We start from the raw sequence: 20,017 nt of genomic DNA on the forward strand, positions 1-20,017 counted from the left end.
GGGGTCCATCATTTTGCATTACACCACTGCTTTTCATTTAAAGCACCGTTTTTTGGTATTCGCGAAGTCACGAGAAACGTGTGAGTTTTCTTTAACACTATCAGCCACACCCTAACATTAAAATAAGACCCTCTGCATGTCGTTGTTTACATCTGAGCCCCACTGTGCAGCCAGCTGCTTCTTCCTGTCACGCAGGCGCACGGCTGAGAGTATAACTGGAGGGGGCGGGCTAACGTAGAGCAGCTAGAACCCACCAATCGTGCTGGAGGGAGGGCGGAGTTCGGAGACACCCTGAGCTCACAGGATATACCGATTCCAATGCATGCAAAATACCGGAAGAAGAGCTGCTTGGTGAGAAACCGGGGAACAGAAATGGAAGGGGGAACGTAGAAATGTATAGATAGGTGCGGGCCTAGAACAGTAGTAAATGTTTTGTGCCCTTTATTATGCAGCGCAGTGAAGAAAATTAACTGGACGTCCTACAATGCATAGAAAGTTCTTGAACGGGATGATCTACTCACTCATTGTCCAGAACAATTGGAAAACTCTGGTTAGCGATATGCGAGCATGGAGTGGTTGCAATCACACCAACATTTTTGAAGAGGAAAGTGGGGAATTTCAGAAACATAACCGGGAGAAGGTATTCCCCATTGACTTCTATAGCAGCAGAGGCACTTTCAGGAAAGAGGGAGACACCCAAAATAAAGCAGTTTCTAGCTTCTCACCTGAATCGGGTTTATTGACATGCATGTGGTTGTGGTGAAAGACATACGGAGGATGGGAATTGTTATGTATTGTCAGTAGGCGGGAAAGTTATTTTAACATTCTTATTGCCCATTATCTGAACATTGTGTTAATAGATCATTGAGTTGAGCACATGATAAAAACGTTGTCAGTTTACAGGCCTAGTGGAAAGGAGGTATTGTATTGTAATTGCATGTATATGGCACTTACTACCCCTGACGAGGCGTCAAAGCGCTTTTTCGGCGAGTAGCACGCTACTCCGGGCCCCCTAGAGGATCAGTGTTGAATTAGTATAGTGAAACATGCAAGTACATTTTAAGTGGTGGATAGGTTAGTCGGTTATTTGGATTTGGAATGATAGCAGAAGGATAGAGGAGGACAAAGGTTTGTATTTATATAGCACTTGTTGACTGACTCTATTCAGGAAGCCTACAAAGGATCAGTGGTGAATTAATATGGTGAAATATGGAGTAATTTCAGTGGTGGATATTAGTCAGTTACTTGGAGTGAGAAGGATAGCGGAGGGATAAAAAGGGAAGAAAGATTTGCATTCATATAGCATTTGTTCCCCCTGATGGGTGTTGAATCGCTTTTCTGGCGAGTAGCACGCCACTCCGGAACCCATAAAGGATTACTGTTGAAAATTAGTATAGTAAAAAAAACTATGAAGTAATTTGAGTAGTGGATATGTTATCCAGTTATTTGGGTAGTATATTAGTATAATGAATGAATAAACTTATTGTGTGGTTACTCAAAACCATTACATTAAAACCGAAATACAAAACTACAAAAGTTAAAAAAAGATCAGAGAAATCATCTTCTTCAAAACAAGTCTGTGTGCTCGAAATCTGGGTGCTTGTGAGCAGAGAGGGTTAGAGTCTATTTTCTTGCTGAGCAACATGTGTTGGGTAAGGCTCTGGGCACTTTAGCTCGTGATGGCCATCAACTTGGAACAAGTCTGTTGAATAAATTTGCCAAAAGAGGCCATCTGTTCAACTGAGTTCAGTGTGTACAGTTGGTAGTCCGCCTCCTTCGTAGTTCGTGTCCCCAATTGTAAGATGATGGGCCTGAGGTAGAGGCGACGGGCTGTGCGCAGGGCCGGGCAGCAAAATAGGAGGTGGGCCAGGGACTCCCGTTTGTAGTTACAGAGCCTGCATTCTTTATTCACTGAGCCTGTTCGTTCAGTGGGATATAATTTTTTAAGGGGCAGGGGGTGTAGTCTGTAGGCTAGAATTTTATATAAAGCTGGGCGGCCCACTGCCTGCGTAAGGTGTTGTTTAGCGTTATTCGCCGTGTGCGGCAGGCTTTGGGTCTCATGGAATCCCCTTATTACCAGGGACTCCAAGTCCAATGCACGAGAGCGGAGGCGGACTTGTTTTTTAATTGCGTTTTTAATAACAGAATAGTTGGCTAGCTCAGGGCCCCAATTCTCCGTGGCTAAGCTAAGGGAGTCCTTTGCCGCAGTAAGGGTCGCTGACCAAGGGTTCCCGGGTTCCTGAAAGATGTTTTTTAAGACTGCCTTCAGTGTTTTGTCGTGTGCCGCTGTTGTGAGATAGTAGTATTTGCTCAAAGCAGCCATCTCTTCCAGCTTTTGTTGGTTCAGAGAGAATTCGAGACGTACAAGGGTGTTTCTGGTACACGCGGGTAGATGGAACAATTTCTTGTATGCACTGCAGTTTATTTTTTCAAGGTCTTCATTTAGTTTTCCAGGGAACGCTTGTTGAGCATAATTAAGGGCTGGCATTAGTTTTGACTTTAATACTCTTTGATTAGCCGTTGTAGAGGGGCTGTGTAGGGAAGCTTGTAGTTTGCAAATGGCGTAGGTGATTGCTTTCCCTTTAAGTTGGATTTTCCTTAGGTGAACACCGGGTAGCCCCGATTCGTGGTACCAAACGCCCAGGTAATTGTATTGCTGCGTGCAACCCAGTGTCAAGTGGCCGAGCCTCCATTTAGCAAATTTTTTTTTCGGGTTGTGCCCAAAGATGACGATTTTAGATTTGGCTGCATTGGCCACCAGCCTGTTCTTGTCGTTGTAAATTGCCAGGGCCGATAGCGCCTTTTGTAGACCTATTTTTGTATGGTCCAGGAGTACCAGGTCGTCGGCGTATTGCATGAACTGGATTTTTATGCCCCCGATTCTTGGTGTGGCTAAGGCTGCTCCAGTCAAGGCTTGATCCATGTCTGCTGTGTATAAATTAAACAGCAGAGGTGCTAAAACGCACCCTTGTTTTAAGCCACGGTCCGTTTCAATCTTCTCTGATGCGGAGTCGCTTGAGAGCTTGATTCTGACCCACGTTCTTTGGTACAGCGACTGAATTGCTTTCAGCAGAGCTGGATTGATGTTCCAGAGTTTCAGTTTCTTCCAAAGAATTGCGCGGTCAACCCCATCAAACGCTGCTGAGTAATCGATAAAGCAAGCAAAGAGGGGGATGCTTTTGCGCAGCCGTGCTCGGTGGGCTAGATAGGAGAGTGCAATTATATTGTCCACGGTGGAGGCCCCGGATCTGAATCCTGTTTGGGAGCGGGGCAGGAGTCGTCCTGTACATGCCCAATTTGCTAAGTCCGCCAAGATGGTGCTCGCGTAGGCCTTGCCCTCGATGTCCAGGAGAGCAATCAGGCGATAGTTGGACGGGTCTGATTTAGGCCCTTTCTTATGTATTCGGTGCAGAAGCGACCCTCTCCAGGAGTACGTTAGTATATTAGTATAGTTTCATATGGAATTTGAGAAGTTAACATGTCAGTCTGTTAATTTCGATTGAAAAGGATAGTGGAGGGATAAAAGAGTGAATGATTTTTTTTTATTTTTTATTTTATTTATTTTTAGGTCTTAGCAATAGTAGGAGGCTTGTTGATGAGTAAAAAGGAGTTTTGGAGTGGAGGACTCTGAGGAAAGAGTTTAGAAAGGTTTGTTTTAGGGGATCTGTATAGTAAAAGAGGTGTCAGATGATGCAAGGAAAGGTAGAGTAGGAGGGAGTCTAGAAAGGGTTATTTTGGCAATCGTACTAGTGGTATGGGGTATGGGATAAATGAGAGAGTGGATGTAGAGGATATATTGATAGAGGTATAGGATGAGAGATAGTGTAGTCATCGGAAGGAGTAGTAGAAGAAGTTTGAGATGAGTCAGAAGGTTGGGCTAGAAGATATATAGAGCAAAGTATAGGCTGAGAAATAGGGTAGTGCATTGGAAATGCTAAATTAGAAGAACGTGATAAATATATAGATCCATAATTACATTGAAAGTATATAGATACATAAAGGATGTAAGTATTAGTAGATTAAAGATATTGATAGAGACACAGGATGAGAAATAGGGTAGTGCATTGGATATGCTTTTTCAGGAGAAAAGTGACAGACACACGGATCCAAGTACATGGAAGGTACCTAGATGCGCAATGGAAGTATGTACATGTAGACCAAAGATGATTTTTATTTATTATTATTTTTTCTCTCAACAACATAATTATTTTACATGTTTATACAAAGTAATACACAAAGATAGGTACATATCTATAGTGGAAAAAAAAATGCTTGTATACAGAGGGATGTGCTGTAAATTTCTGTTTGCGTATGGTGCTTATGTGGGGAAGAGCTAAATCTTGAGTAGTTTTCTGAAGATAAGGTGGTTGTCGGTGGACCTTATGTTGGGGGGTAAAGAGTTCCATAGTTTGGCTGCTTGAACAGAGAAGGATGTGCCACCCATGTTTTTTTTTCTTGTATGGTGGGATTTTGAGGCAAGATGCTCCTTTACAGCGGAGGTTCCTTTGTTGAATGTGTTTGGTGATTTTATTCCTGATGAAGAGCGATCCCATTCCATGTATTGCTTTGTGGATGATACAAAGCAGCTTGAACGTGGATCTTCTGGCAACCGGGAACCAATGCAGGGCTTTCAAGGCAGGGGAGATGTGGTCTCGCGGTTTGAAATGCAAGAGTAGTCTGGCAGCTGAGTTCTGAATCCGTTGTGGTCTTTTCATGGTCGTTAAAGGTGATCCGTGGTAGAGGCTATTGGCGAAATCGAGTTTGGACAGAACAAGGGAGTTGGTAGCTTGGATCTTGTGTGGAAATCCCAAATGAGGGAAAATTTGCCACAGCGTTTTTATAGTAGCAAAGCTTGATCTTGCTAGTTTATCCACTTGGGCATTCATCGACAGCTTGGAGTCCATGGTCATTCCGAGGTTTCTTACTTCCTTCGATACTTTAGGCTGTGATCCCAGTTCATCAGGCCTTGCAAGCGGGTTGTAATGTTTCCAATCGCCACACGTTAGTATTTCCGTTTTTGAAGCATTCAATTTGAGATGGATCCAGGTCATCCACGACTCTGATACAGCTGAAAATTGGTGATTTTCCAATGTCTTTGGGGCATTCCAGTTGAAGGAGTACTTGCGTGTCATCTGCATAGTTATAGCACGTGAGGTGAAATTTGTTGATCATTACTGGTAATGACTTCATGTAGATGTTAAAAAGCATGGGCGAGATGATAGAACCTTGAGGGACCCCTGCTTTTGTGGAGTATGGTTTGGACGAGAAAGGTGGGGTATGGATGACAATAGTTCTGTTTCGAAGGTAGGACGCTATCCAGTCTAAAGCAGTTCCCTCTACGCCGGCTTCATAGAGTCTTTGTTTCAGAGTGTCATGGTCAACCGTGTCAAAGGCTGCTGAGAGGTCCAAGAGGAGTAGCGCAGCAACCCCGTTGCAGTCAACTGTATTCTTTAGGTCATCCCAGATCGCAAGGAGGGCAGATTCAGTGCCTCTTCCCGGACGGAATCCTGTTCGGAAGTCTGAAAGTATGTCATTCTCTTAAATGAATTGTGACATCTGGGCGAATACTGCTCTTTCTATCAGTTTGCCCAGGAACGGTCCCTTTGTAATGGTTCTGTAGTTGTCATGGTTCAGCGGGTCCAAGTTTGTTTTCTTCAGTACAGGGCGTATGTATGACTTTTTGAGTTCTTCTGGAAATATTCCAGTAGTTAAGGAATCGTTGATGATTCTTCTTACTGGATTGGCAGCAGAGGTTGTTAAAAGAATTGTCTTGAAAGTTTGTGGCGGGCAGGAGTCAGAAGGCCTGCCGGCAGGCCTGCTTGCTTTGACCAGGTCCATAAATTCATTGTGTGAGATGTGTTGGAAGGAACAGAGAGGCTTGATTAGAGCATTCTTGGATTGTTGTTTTGTACAAGGGTTAGTGCTGGTGCTTTGTTTATGTTTTAAGTACCATTCCAATGTGTCTGCTTTGTCCGTGTAATGGTTTGCCAGTTTGTCTGTGAAATCTTGAGTAACAGGTTGAGTTCCTACTAGGCAATTTGGTTTGCGAAATTCATTGAGTATTTTATATAATTCTTGATTTGCACATTTAGTGTTTTGAATTCTGTCTGAATAGTACCTTTTCTTAGCTTTTTTGATAGCAGACTTGTATAATCTGTTAATTTTCTTTAAGTGAAGTTTGTCTTGTTTGGCGTTTGTTTTGAGCCAGGTACGTTGCAGCTTTCTAATTTTTTGTTTTATGTCTTCTATTTCTAAGTTTCGCCAAGGCGCTTTTTTTCTGGCTCAGGAGGTTGATAATCTTCTGGAGTGGTATGTATATAATTCATGGGAGGCCACAAATCCCTGTATATGAAGTCTGTCTCTAATTTGCTTATTACAGGCGATCTGTGACGCACCTGGTCTCCCAAAATAATGAAATGACGTAGCCACTAAACTATAATACTTATTGCAGTTGGGTTCCGACGTAATTCCTGCCGCCAACGAAAAGGGCAGGGCACAGAGCATGATTAATGATACAGTTTAAAAATACAAAACCTGGCTTTTCCTTCTTCTCTCTTTTTGAAGATGAAAAGTGGTAAGCAGAGAGAAGATGCTTATGTTTATTTTTTCCACAGCTTAGCTAATTATAAGAAATCTTAATCTTTTTAAATGATTCAACACATTCTGGTTGACTGTTTTTTTTTTTAAATTGCTTATATTAAACTGAATCAAATATCTTTTTGCAACAGATATCTACCAATTTTAGCTTAAAATTTTATTTTTAACGTTTACAAACATCTGATCTCTTTCACATGAAGAAGCAAAGCATGAAAGATTTAAGTGGAAAGGGTGATGGTGCGGCCATGTATTACAAGGAATAAAGTACCTTGTGCCATTCATTATAGGGATATTGCAAGTCACCACAGAGTTTCATGGCATTTTAAAGGAAATTCAGCCTTTGGATTCAGTCCTCTAAATGGTCACAGAACTCCTTAGTGAATTGCAATATTCTTAGTATAAAGCTGGAGTGCTTTATCACATATGAGCATAAATCCCTATATAAAAGCCTAACTCCAATTTCCTTCTTAAAGGCAACTCGTGATATCCTTAGTCGCCTGTATTAAAAAAAATGACGTAGCTACTCAACTGTAATCATTTATGACAGTTGAGATCTGACGTCACAATGCCTGCTGGCAAAACCTTCAGCCGAGGGAAAAGGCAGGTTAAATCTCCACTTTAAATTAAATGAAACACAGCTTGTCCTTCTGCATTGTTTTTCTAGATGAACAGTGAAGAGCGAAAGGTGATCTTTATGGCAACATGTTAATTTTTTTCATCCTTTAGTTAATCATTGAATTTATAGCATCTCTCTACACAATCTGAGGTGTGCCTTTTTTCAAAATCTGACTTGAAAATTGGTTCTAATAACTTTTTGCAACAAATTTAATGTTTACTAACTTCTTATTTCTTTCTCATCGAGGAGCACCACATCAAGAATTTACATGGTTTCTGGGAAGGGTTGTGGTGTGACCCTTAGTTATAAGGAATAAAGTACCCCTGCCTTACATAAGGAGTATATTGTAAATCACGTCAGAGTTCCATGACCTTATAAAGTAAATCTGGCTTCAGCTTCATTCCTCTATATGGTCACAGTAGTCCTCAATGACTTGCCAAATCTGTATAAGATATGTCAGGGAGCGCTTTCTTCCGGATATAACATGCAGGTCACAAGGTTCCAGTGATAAGGTAGTTTGTTTTGCTAATGCACATGCTGTACAAATGTGTGTTTGTCTGTCTACATGTGCGTGTATAACCTAATGGTTATACCATGTTACCTATTTGAGTTAGCGTGGACCTAATTTAAAGGTGAGGATATTTTTTGTGAGCATAAGAATCTCAATATTTCATTATTTTTTTTTTGTCCTCGTACGCCAAAAAAAGATATTTTCAGTATTGATTATACCGAGAATCTTTATGGATGCTCTTTTTGCAGACACCCAGAATGTATCTCACGGTACCGCCATGTTAACAGTCAGCTCAGTCTCCCAATTTTCCAGACCCTTAAAATGATCTTAGGGTGGTTCATTCTGCAAAAAGGCATAATCATTGGACAAAGTTGTTCATAGTCCATCCAGCCAATTAATACAAGGAGTCCAAAAATGCTTCCTTCTCTTCCAGACCACTTTATCCAAACTAAGAGTATGTCTAATTGCCCTAATCCAATCTACATATGACGGTGCAGTAGTGCTCGCCCACAATTTACATATTTCCCTACGCGCTAGGATAATTAAATAAAGAAATAACTTATTACTGTCTTGAGGTACTTCCTCATAATTAGAAGGGATTCCAAAAAAAACTTGTTGCGTACTAACCTGTATTTCATACCCGAAAAGGGCTTTCATACCTTCTTGTACTTCAAACCAAAATTCTCTAAGTGCGGGACAAGGCATAAACATATGGAGGTCATCCGCTTTTTCCAGATTGCACTTTGGGCAACAAGGTGTAGGCACCTTCGAAAATTTGGCCAACCTAGCCGGAGACCAGTATACTCTATGGAGAGAAAACAAGTGATTCCGCTTTAAATTGGCAGGTGAAACCGTAAGGTGTAGTAAGTCAAAAGATACTTGCCATAAATTCTGCAAGTCGACATCCAAGACTTGGTCCCTCCAAAGTTGTTCCGGAAGACCAAACTCTCCGTCTTCTCCCTCCAGAATTGTCCAATAAAGCACTGATGTTTTGAGGATTCTTGTTTTCTTCAATAAGAGTTCATCCAAAACAGTCTTGACGCCTTTATCCTCTGTCACAGCCTGGGCCCAGCTTTTAATTTGTAGATACTTAAATTTAGATACATTTTTATCTGTGAGAACAGAAATGTCCTCCCAACTCAAAATGTTCCCTTCCGGCAATAGCTGGCCCCATAGTCTGATGTTTGCGCTCTGCAGAGCTATAGATAATAAGTCTTTAGTCCATTCTGGAGAACCTGGCGAGTCCCAGATTGGAGCCATAGCAGAATAATATGCAATGTTCAGCGCTTTCCTGACTCTGGCCCACACGTATGCCATGTCTCTAAGGACCTTTAATCGCACTTTTTAAAAAAAACGCATGTCGCCAAACTTAAACATAAATGCATGAGACCCTCCCTGAATCTTAGATAGCATAGTTTGAAACATAAAGTCTGTTTCTGTCCCCCCCTAGGGTATCAAATAACCTTATTCCTGCCTTCAATAATAGGGTCCAGGCATATACTCTCAAATCTGTGCACACAGACCACCCTTGCCTTTCTTTCTGCGGAGCTTTTTCCATGAGATTCTTATGCCTTTTGAGGCCCAAATGAAAGAATTCCATTTAGCTTGGATCTTGGTTAGTCTGGCTTCTTTAAAAGCAAGTGGAATATTCTGGAATATATATATTATTTTAGGTAACCACATCATTTTTATTATATTGATTCTTCCAATTAAGGTCAAGGGAAGAAATGACCAGCTTTTTACAGATTCCGCCATTTCCTTCTCAATCTTTACAAGATTTTTTTCAGCAAGTTGATTTATATCCTGCGTAATTTGAATTCCCAGATATCTGATTTGGTGTTTCAAAATTGGAATAGGGTTTACCTGAGATATATTCCAACACATGCATTCTGATTTAGATTGATTAATCAGATATCCAGAAACTTGGCCAAACTGCTCTGCTGCTTTATATATAAGGGGAATTGATTTGATAGGGTCTGAGGTATACAACATCAAATCATCCGCATATAGAGCGACTTTTTTTACCCAGTTGTTGTATTTGAAGAGTAGAATGCTTTGGTCTTGTCTGATCTTTTCTGCAAATGATTCCATGTACAAATCAAAAAGCAAGGGTGATAACGGACACCCTTGTCTTGTCCCTCTTTGGATTTTTATAGAAGAAGATAGACTTCCGTTTATTAATAGTCTAGCTATTGGAGCCTGGTAAAAACGCTGCTATTACCCTACAAAAGTTTCGGCCCAAATTGTCCTTTTCTAATACTTTGGCCAGGAATTCCCAATTAACGCGGTCAAAAGCCTTTGCGGCATCTAATGTGATAACCGCTAGTGGAACTTTATATTGAGGCAACATCAATTGCACCCACCAAAGCTTGTGTAAGATCTTGTATAGAGCGACCTCTGACAAAACCCTTTTGATCTAAATGTAATAGGTGACCTGCTGCCCCGTTTAATCTCTCCGCTAGTATTTTTGCCTTAAGCTTGTAATCTGAATTAAGAAGAGAGATTGGCCTGTATGAATCACACTGGGATGCTCTCTTCATTGGTTTTAAAATAAGGACCACTATGGCATCGTTCCAAGAAACGGGAATTTTGCCTCCTTCCTCGTATATAAAGGTAAATAGCAAATTCAAAACTGGTATAACTACCGGTGCAAAAACTTTATAAATCTCAGAAGGTAGACCGTCCGGACCCGGAGCCTTACTTCTTTTAGCAGAATCTATCGCCCAGGCTATTTCAGTGGAACTAATCTCTCTATTAAGATTATTCGAAGCCTGGTCATCCAAAGCTTGAACCTGGTATTGATTAAGCCATGACTCAATTAATTGTTGTTGTGGAAGTAAACCTTCTTTATAGACGTCATCAAAGTGATGGTAAAAAGCCTGTTCAATATCTGCTCTATTGTCTGAGGTCACATCCGTATTTGTGATCTGTACTTTCTTAATATCACTCTTCTTGATTTCCTTTTTTGTTTTCCAAGCTAAAAGCTTTCCACTGGCCTCTCCATATTCAAAGTGGGCTAATGAGCTAGCCTGCCATCGTTTCCTCAGCCTTTCATCTAATACCTGCTCCAACTGTGATTTACAAATTAACAAGTCTTTTTTGCTGTTATCACCATCTACAAGACTGGGATCTGATACAAGTTGTTCGAGGACCTTAATTTTTGCTTCAATCTGTGAAATTTGCGCCTTATATGCAGTGTGTTTTGCAACTTGAAATGCTAATAGCCGCCCTCTCAAAAAGGCATTATATGTATCCCAGACAACCGGGAGTGTAGCTGTACCTAAATTAAGAGTAAAGAACTCGTTTGATTCCTCAAGCAATTTATCTATTACTTCTTCCTCCAACAGAATACTTCTGTCTATAGTCCATCTCTTGACCAGCTGTGGACCTGACAATTGTAAGGTTAGAGTAACCGCTGAGTGATCAGAAATGTGGGTACCAAGATGTTTTATCTCCTCCACTTGCTGACCTAGGTGTTCTGCAATTAAAAAAAAATCTAGATTTATGTCGTAATTTCTTGTTGTGGAATGTGAATTCTCTTTTTGTGACGTTGTTTTTGTCGCCAAATATCTTTCCAACCGAACTGAGTGATCGCGTTAAATAATACAGCCCTAGTTTTAGGGTTATGGGAGAACCTTACAGTGGGTGACTTATCCAACTGTGGGTCAAGTACTAAATTAAAATCCCCTGCCAGAATCACCGGGTCCTTAAAATCCAAAAGTTAAACAAAAAGATCTTTAAGAGGAAGAATATCATCCAGATTTGGACCGTAGTATCCTACGATCGTGAATTTATACGAATAGTGCTTTATTTTTGCTATAACCCATCTCCCCTTTTTATCAGACTTTGCCTGTAACAGAGTAATCTCAGAATTAGATTTAATCAATATAGCCACCCCCTTAGTGGAGGTTTGTTGAGACGTAGTTATCACCTGCTGGATCCATTTTTTCTTCGTACAAATATCCCTTAACTCTTGTTCGGTGGAGTGTGTCTCTTGTAAAATAAATTTTTTTTCAGGAGGTGCGTCCTTTAAATACTGAAAAATTCTCTCTCTTCTATGCTTAACCCGTAACCCGTTCACATTCCACGACAAAATCTTAATACAGGATGAAGGAGCTATCTTACCTTGCGCAATTTCTCCTTCCAAGAATATGTTCAATTAGAATTTAAATATGGCGATTTGGACATTTTTTTTTCCCCAATGCTCCCCACCCAGTGCCCTCACCTCCCCCGCCCCTGTCCTAACCCTCCCGAGCTCCCCCGGAGAACCCCCCTCCTTTTTCTTGGCCTAACTTGGGCCATTGAGACTCCTCCCCCCGGGTGTCTAATCAGTGTCTATTGAGAGTGCTAAGAATATATAGCTGAACATGTTAATAATGATTAATACATAAGCTATAATCTTCAATAACCTTAGTGTTTGTTGGCTTGCTCTCTTTGGTTCTCATCAGTGAGTAATTGAAGACATTCTTCCGCATCATCCAACCTTTTTAAGACTTTCATTTTATTTTTATACATCACTTTTAGTGATGCCGGAAACTTAAGCTGGGCAGTAGCACCTAGTTGTTTGAAAGGCTCTAGCATCTTACCAAGCTCCCACTGCCTAGACGCTGTAATAGAGGACACATCAGATCTAATCTGATAAGAAAATCCGTCTAGCGACAACTCGCTGTTTCTTAAAGCTCTGTTAAGTATCTCTTCTTTTAGGGTATAGGTCAGAAAATGCACTAAGATCTTTCTGGGTCTGCTTTTATTTGGATTCAGCCTGAATGGGTCTCTGTGAACTCGTTGGATATCTTTTATTATTTCTTCCTCTGACACATCAAGCTCGATAGTTTGTTTAATTAGTCTGGCCACAAACCCTTTAATGTTTCCCCCCTCGGCCCCTTCCGGAACTTTCAGGAGGCGCAAATTATTTCGCCTTTGTGCGTTTTCTAAGGACTCCATTTTTTCTTGGAGTCCTTGCTCCCTTAGTCTGAGATCCTCAAGCTTCTTACTGTGCTGAGTAGCCACCTTTTTTAAATCTGTTACTGAAGACTCCAATTCGGTAGTTCTGGCAGCTAATGCATCAAAATTTTCCTTTATCTCCTGCTGGTTAAATAGTGTTGCTTCAAAGCCGCTTTTTACCTCATGACTCAGGGCTTGTAGCATTACTATGACGGACTGATCTGTGGCTAGTATATTCGGGGGAATTACAGATACATCATCCTCACTATTACATCATCCTCACTATTAGTATTCATTATTGGCGTCAATACTTCCCCTTCTAACTCAGATTGCTTAACCTCAGAACTTTGCATGGTATTATGTTTTGAAGTTTCTTCCAACTCAGAACCTTGCTCCACCTCCAAGTCCGCCTCTAAACCCTCCAGAGGTTGATATTTATTAGCAGTTTGTACCCCCCTTAAAGACACCCCGGCTGAGGTCCCCTCCGACAATTTAAGTTCCAGAACTGAAGGCACAGTTTTAAAATATGCCTTCCAAGACGGAGGTGGTTTAGCCTTTTCAACCGGCTTCTGTGCTTTAGTGGTTTTTTTGCCAATTTTCTTCAAAGATTTTGCCTTGGATTTGGCCGAGGAGGGGGTATCTATGGAGGCATTTAGTATAGGTTGTTTTCCTCCTCCCTTGCTTCTGAGAGTATACCCGGAAGTCTGGGACCCTTGACTCTCTCTTTCTGACATATACAAATTAGGGACTGAGGGAACTGTTTCGGCAAAAGTCTTACTTAGCCCATTGCATTGTGGTCTGAGTAGTTTTGATTTCGCGATTTCTGTGTCTCCCCCGAAACAGAAAAACCTGTGCCCAGCTCTTCTCCCCTTACTGAGCTCATATGCTGCTTTTGTCCATCGTATTAAACCCTGTCCTAAAACATTATGTGATCCTACCTTTGAAATGCAGGGAGAAGTCCGTGGCGAAAGGGGAGTTATGGCCTTTGCCGTATCGATGTAGATATTCCTCTCCAGACTGCCTTGACTAGAAAATTCCAATGAGGAGAAAGAGTATCGGACAGAAAACAGCTAAGGCCGATCTCCGTCCTCATGCCGCAAGAAACCCTGTTGCACAGCCCGCTGCCGTTGCCGCTGTAGTCGGCTTGTACTTCGGGCTTACAGCCCCGCCTTCCCTTCACCTCCTCAAATTAGTTTTGCTGCGGCGGGTGCATCGTTTGCTGTACGCTGAAAGGAACCGCGTAGAGACAAACGAAACTTCGTACAATTCTCCTGTCCAGAATTTGGAAAGAGTCAAAAGGTTGTTTTATGCTACTTCACTCACATCCCGCGAAATGCGGCCACCCGAGTCTCCGGAGTCTCCCGACTAGCCACGCCTGCTAGCCGCCATGTTCTCCCTCAATATTTAATTTCTGTACATATAACAACTTTGGGTCTTGTTGATACTGTAGGAAGGTAGATCCCTGACTATGGTTGCCCCCAACTTTTTGCCTGGTGTTTTGCTGGTTTTCTGACTTAGTTGACCTGGGGCCCTGCTATTCAGGACCCCAGGCCTACTGCTCTCTCTGTAAAATGGATTCCATGTACCCTAAGTACATATCTAATTGGATACTGAGTCACCTTATCAGTCCCTGTACGGTGTACCTTAGGTACCCAGGGCATAGGTGTACCCAGGGCCTACCAGGGGCTGCAGCATGTATTATGCCACCCCTGGCTGGCCATCCAAATCTGACACAACTGGCTGCACGACAGCTGGGGCAAGGTGGTGTAATCCCCCCTTGCTTTAGATATAGTATTCCTATATCTAACCCTAAAATGGGCACACAGATCTCCTATCAGTCACTCCTATGGCAGGCCTTGACAATCCTGAAGGCAGAGTGCTTGGAATCGTGTGAGATAGTGCTCTGGCATGAGCTGAGCCTGTCTGCGGCTTTCGGGATCCATCCCTTAGCCGTTTCCCTGATATCGCATACCATATACTCTTAAGTGCATTATAATCCTCGCGGTTATATGCCAACTCTGGTATCGCTTTATCAAAACATGTCGAGTAAGGTGTCATACGAATTGGAATACTAACCCCTCGCCAATTCTGGCGACGGGGTTAGCATTCCACCCTTCTAGAGGGACACAACATGTATGTAACCTGTAACCCCGGTTAAAGTCAGACAGAGCCTTAGCATCCACAAAATGGATGCTGCCACCGAGACACCTGTCTGCCCTCCTGCTGCTGGGAGTCCTCCCAGAGCAGGAGGCAAGGACAAAGGGTTTCCTGCCAGGGGCGGTGCCAGCACCGTCCCAGACAGGGTTTTGTGTATTCCAGGTAGGCAGGGCTACAGAGGAAGGTGACTGCAAGTGGCACCCCGGTGCTCACTGTGCATAGGCCGGCTTGAACCAGTTCCAGGGGCACACCAGCCCCTGAGCTGGGGAAAGCCCGCCAAAGGAGAGGGGTGTAACCACCCCCCTCCTGGTCCCACCCCTAGGGCAGGACTTAGTCGCGTGCCAGCCCCCTTTTCTCAGATAAAGGTAGGAGCAGGCCCCCTTCCAAATTAGATCATCTTTGGAATCAAGACACGACTTTCTACGAAAGGACATCAAGATTTCTTCTTCAAGATTCTCCCTTGTGACTAAGGAGTAGTAACCCTGCATCCGCAGGCACCATCCGAAGAACACTGCGGTCTGCTGTAAGTCCTTCCTCCGGAATCCGACTGCCCAGCTCGACAAGACCCGGCTTCCCTGGCACCTCCGACCTCTACTCACCTCTACAGCCAAGCTGAGAACCGTGAGTGCGACGAGACCTCAAGGGACCGACTATTGCCAAGACTGCACGACTTCTTCACAGCAAGCCCGCCGAGTAATCTCCTGGCGAGTGCTTTGGGGTCCGAGAAGCCCCGACCCTGAGCAGCTCCAGCACCGAAGAGCAGCCCCCCAGCATCTCCACGATCGGCGTGGGGCCCTTCTGCTTTTTGCTGCTCACCGCGTTGGTTGGCTACTAGCCCGCTGGCTTGTGGCCTTCTGAACGACGCCCGACGACATCACTGCTGCTAGTCTGGTTGCTCCAGACTGGCTCTTGCTCCCTTCCAGAAGAGGAGCACCCCGGACCCTCCTGGTCCACTCAAGACGCCATTTTGAGTCCACCGCGTGGGCTTGAATTAGCCAAGGCTTTGTTGCCCAATCCTGGGTTCTTCGACGCCGACAGCTTCATCCATCGTGGGACAGCTCGCCTCTCCATCCTGGTCGCCGACAACGCCTCCTGGTCCGTGAGATCTGCAGAGCCCAGCGTCGCCCACTCACCTAGTCGAGGTGACTACCATCCGGTGCCCTCCTGGTGCACACTGACTACTGGCTAGTAGTCACGAACTTGGTCCCCTCTGCTTTCAGGTGTCATCCATCTTCAAGATCCAGGCTTGGATCAACTCGAACTCTCTTCACTGGTCGCCTGCCAGCATCTTTCTTCCAGGCTCCTGGTTTGTCTACGAGGATTCCCGACGTCTTTTGAGACCTATGCAGCTGCAGCCCCTGGGCTAGGTAACTTCGGCATTTCGGTGCCCCAGCATAGCCTCACTATCCAAGGGTCAGGATCCACTGTCGTTTTCTCCCTACCAGGTCGGGTTCGCCCGTGAACACTAACTTTAACTTTACTAGCTATCATAGACTTTGTCCCGCATCCCGCGTGAGAGTGCACACTCTGCACCCGAGTCCCCTGGGTCTCCTAGAAGTAATCTAACGATTCTATAGTCAAGTCCTAGCGATTCCAAAGCCTATTAGTACTGTACTTACCTGCTAGTAATTTCGCATTCCACTTTTAGAGTATATGGTTTTTCGTGCCCCTCGGGCATTTGTATATACTGTGCTAACTTAAGTATTTTCGTAAGAGTTTTGTTGTGTGCCTAGCACCCTGTCCTCATAAAGAGTACAGGGTTGTTGTGATTCTAATAAATACACTGTTTATTTTCATAACACTTGTGTGGTGTCCTTTCACTGGGTGTTCAAGGGGTAATGTGATGGTAAAACAGCTGGCTTAACACGCCCTCTAGAGTCTTAGCCTTAGACTGCTCGTATCCATGCTACTAGGATAGCTGGTCTATAAGGTTGACTTACAACCAATCATCAATAAGGGTTGTTTGGACTGATATATAGTGATCACTAGAATAGTGAGCACTGCACATCAGGCCAACTTCTCACAGATACCATGTTACAAAAAAAACTGAACACAGTGATTTAGTGGGGAATAGAACCCACATGTTGATTTTTTTTTTCTGTTTTATAATGACACCTATTTTTATATAGATATTTTTATAATTTAAGTTACAGTAAATCGTTACAGTAAATCGTGTACTATCATACTTGTTTGAAATCCCATCATAACAAGTTGTGAGATAAAAATTAGCACATTTCTGCATGGTAGTGATAAAAAGTCTTTCTCGAATTTGTGGGAGGTATGACACAGGCACAGTCTATAATTTGCATTTTGATGTTTCAGTCAGGGCAGACTGGCCATTCAGCCACTCTGGCATTTTCTCATAGTGTTTCTGGCTAGGGAGCTGCTATGACTTAACCACGCTCTCTTGCGCCTTGCCATTTTTGGCCATCCACAGTATGCGGCTGGTTTAGACATTCTTACTGAGGCTTTTATTTTTGTTTCTAGCCCTGAACTATTTCCACTGCTCCTATTGACACTAATGGAAAAAGATACCTTCCAGCATTCAATAGAATGGATTTTTTTTAGAAAAATAGACTTAAGATATGCACATATCGCCCACATGTACATCTGAAAATTAGGGCCATTAGCTTAAGAAGGTGTGCTGGGAAGTATAAAATAATATATGTCCAGTTCTAAGCATGTGTCCTTATATCCTCCAACTAATTAAAACATACAAGGAGAGGCATCAAATACTGATGTCCTGTTTATTTTTGATCTCCGAGTGCCCAGTAAATAAAATTAAAAAAATGAATACCATTATTCTCAGAACAGTAGCTCTAGGTTTAAAAGTTATAGGTGCGGCAATGGGCAGTTACAGAGCCTTCAGGCCTCAATGCTCATTTATGATGCTCTTCTGGTTAGATGGCTTCATAAACGAATACATCCGCTCTAGGGATCTGTGTTTGATCACTTCAGTACCATTGAGATGGATTGCACTAAGTAGCTGTTAGTAGCGCCAAAAGACCTCATTGTGCATAATGTTTGCTTTACAAATACGCTTATTACATTTCATCTCCTCTGCTTGTGGTTTTTGAGGAATGCAGAACGGATTAGTTTAACTGTGGACTTCAGTGCTTCAAGGGCACATGCATGTGCTTCCGTTTTGACTTAAAATTATGCAGGCCTGGCTAGACCGACTTAGGGGACAATTTATGATGTCGGGGGGGGGGGGGGGGGGGGAAGCCTCCTTCCGACAGTCGGATTCTCCGCGACTGTGTCAGAGCCCTTCCGACCGACTTGGTCATCTTCCATTCTGATCATCATGTTCGCGTTCGGAACATAAGCTGCACGGTCATTCTGAATCGGTTCCAAGCGATCGCAGAGTATTTTTGTCGGTCGGAACCGCATTGTACACCCCTCTGGACAGCATTTCTGCCCTCAGAATTACGAAGTCGCTTTCCAACAGCCTTTCTGTGTCCACCTGTCTAACACCGAAAGGCTGTCAGAAAGTGACTTTTGGAGCCCCTGGCAGTGCCCCCTAGCCCTATGGTTGATGGCCGAGGGGGTACTTAAAGGACCCCCCTGTGAAACCCTGCACTGTGTGGCAGGCACCATAGGGTGCCTGCGAAAGGGTGCAGGGTTTTCCGCAAACACCCCATTTCCCCATAGGAGCCTGTGTGACAGCAGGTTGTTGGGCGGAATACAAGTTCCCATAGGGAACAATGGTACTCTGACGAACAGTGTCCGGTCGCATCGTGATCCGGCAGTTGGAACCACAAGTCGGACGGTCCCGATTCTGAGTCGGTGTCAGGCGAAGGCTTTCCGCCCGACATCGTAATGAGCCCCGCAGTTGTCACCTCAGAATGGATTTATGTGACGGGTGGGAATTCATGGATCGGGCAGTTATAAGACTGAAGATGATAGGAGATAGGAGAGAAGCAGATATGCAGGTAGAGGTGGGGTAACCAATGAAATCTTGAGGCAGAGTCCAGTTTCTGGCTGAGCTCGAGGTCCTTTGGGAACCTCAAGCCCAAAATTAGCCAAGCTTTCATGGAGTTTCTGTGTGCCTCCCATGCTGTACTCTCAGGCACCAAACATTAAAGACAGAGCATTAACCTTTATTAAACGAGAGAGAAAAATATACACATGTAGTGGGTGAATTCCACAATGTGAAACCAGAAAACCTATGCTAAATCCTGAATTCCCTTCTTGATCAAAGTGTATGATCATGGGCAAATATTTGATTTCTCCAAACCTCCTTTTTCTTTAATATCACATGTGACAGAACTTTCAAGTACAGTTTCAGATGTGTGATGTACAAAAACCTCGTGTTTGATTTACTAGATTATACGTTTGCTCAATTTTTAATAAAAATATAGGCCACATAATGTGTACTCATAAAAACTCACTTGTCTCTTAGTCACTAATGGCACTGTCGGCAGGTGGAGAGGAACCTTTCTAAATTCGTGTTTAAAAATCACTTTTAATAAATGTCTCTCAGTCCAGTAATATCTGATGTACTATGGCAAAATGTTTGTTACAGAAATACACTTTGTTGAATATTTTTACTTGATGATGTTGTATTTGTTATATACCAAGTATTTTCAAGGCTTGGCTCATGGACCAGCTCTTGGAGCCGAGCCAGACCTGTGGCTTGCTTTTCGATGCTAATTTGTTGGGTCTCTCATCTCCATGTACAGAGTCACAGATAAGGGGTCGCTACTGGAGAACATAGATATTGGAGTGCGGTCTGTGAGAGAGTAGAGGTATGTAAAGAGAGGTGGGACAGAAGTAGATCTGAAGAGGCGTCGTAATGAGAGAAAAGATGAAGACCAGTGTAAGAAAGGGCTAGACATCGTGGTGTAGAGAAGATGAGAGAAAGCACTGTTCATGCAACATACCTTGGTGTGAGTAAGGCAGAGTGATGGAAGATATCAAAATAGAGGGAATGCAGCTTGGAATTGAAAACTGTAGGTGTGTCTAGATTGAGCCCTGAATATAAGGGGGAAGATATGGTGCCCAGAGACAATAAGGTACCACATTGAGGACGTGTGGACTGCTGTGATTAAAGGAAGAGGAATGGGAGATGTAGAGATTATTCCTGGACAGATTATGACGAAGAATAGTAGACCAAGAGAGACATGAAGGAGAATGGGGGTAGGGGGGCCTGGCAAGAGTTACAGTTGACTAGCTGGCTGGTGATCTCGTGT

At 43.2% G+C, this 20,017-nt stretch overlaps 1 protein-coding gene across 4 annotated transcripts in view; it reads left to right on the top strand.

The window, feature by feature from the left end:
• The first annotated feature begins 246 nt into the window (after nt 1-246).
• The window catches only part of MUL1 (mitochondrial E3 ubiquitin protein ligase 1), a 934,495-nt gene continuing 914,724 nt past the window's right edge, over nt 247-20,017 (top strand). The window contains exon 1 of one of the 4 annotated variants that reach the window (XM_078643000.1): nt 247-351. The gene's annotated coding sequence lies outside the window, so the exon portion shown is untranslated. Of the gene's footprint in view, nt 419-6,265; nt 6,310-20,017 lie in introns of those variants that run through there. The other 3 variants (XM_078643002.1, XM_078643001.1, XM_078643003.1) reach the window with 3 other exon arrangements.

This window comes from Lissotriton helveticus, chromosome 5_1, assembly GCF_964261635.1.
Source record: "Lissotriton helveticus chromosome 5_1, aLisHel1.1, whole genome shotgun sequence".
Taxonomy (NCBI): domain Eukaryota; kingdom Metazoa; phylum Chordata; class Amphibia; order Caudata; family Salamandridae; genus Lissotriton; species Lissotriton helveticus.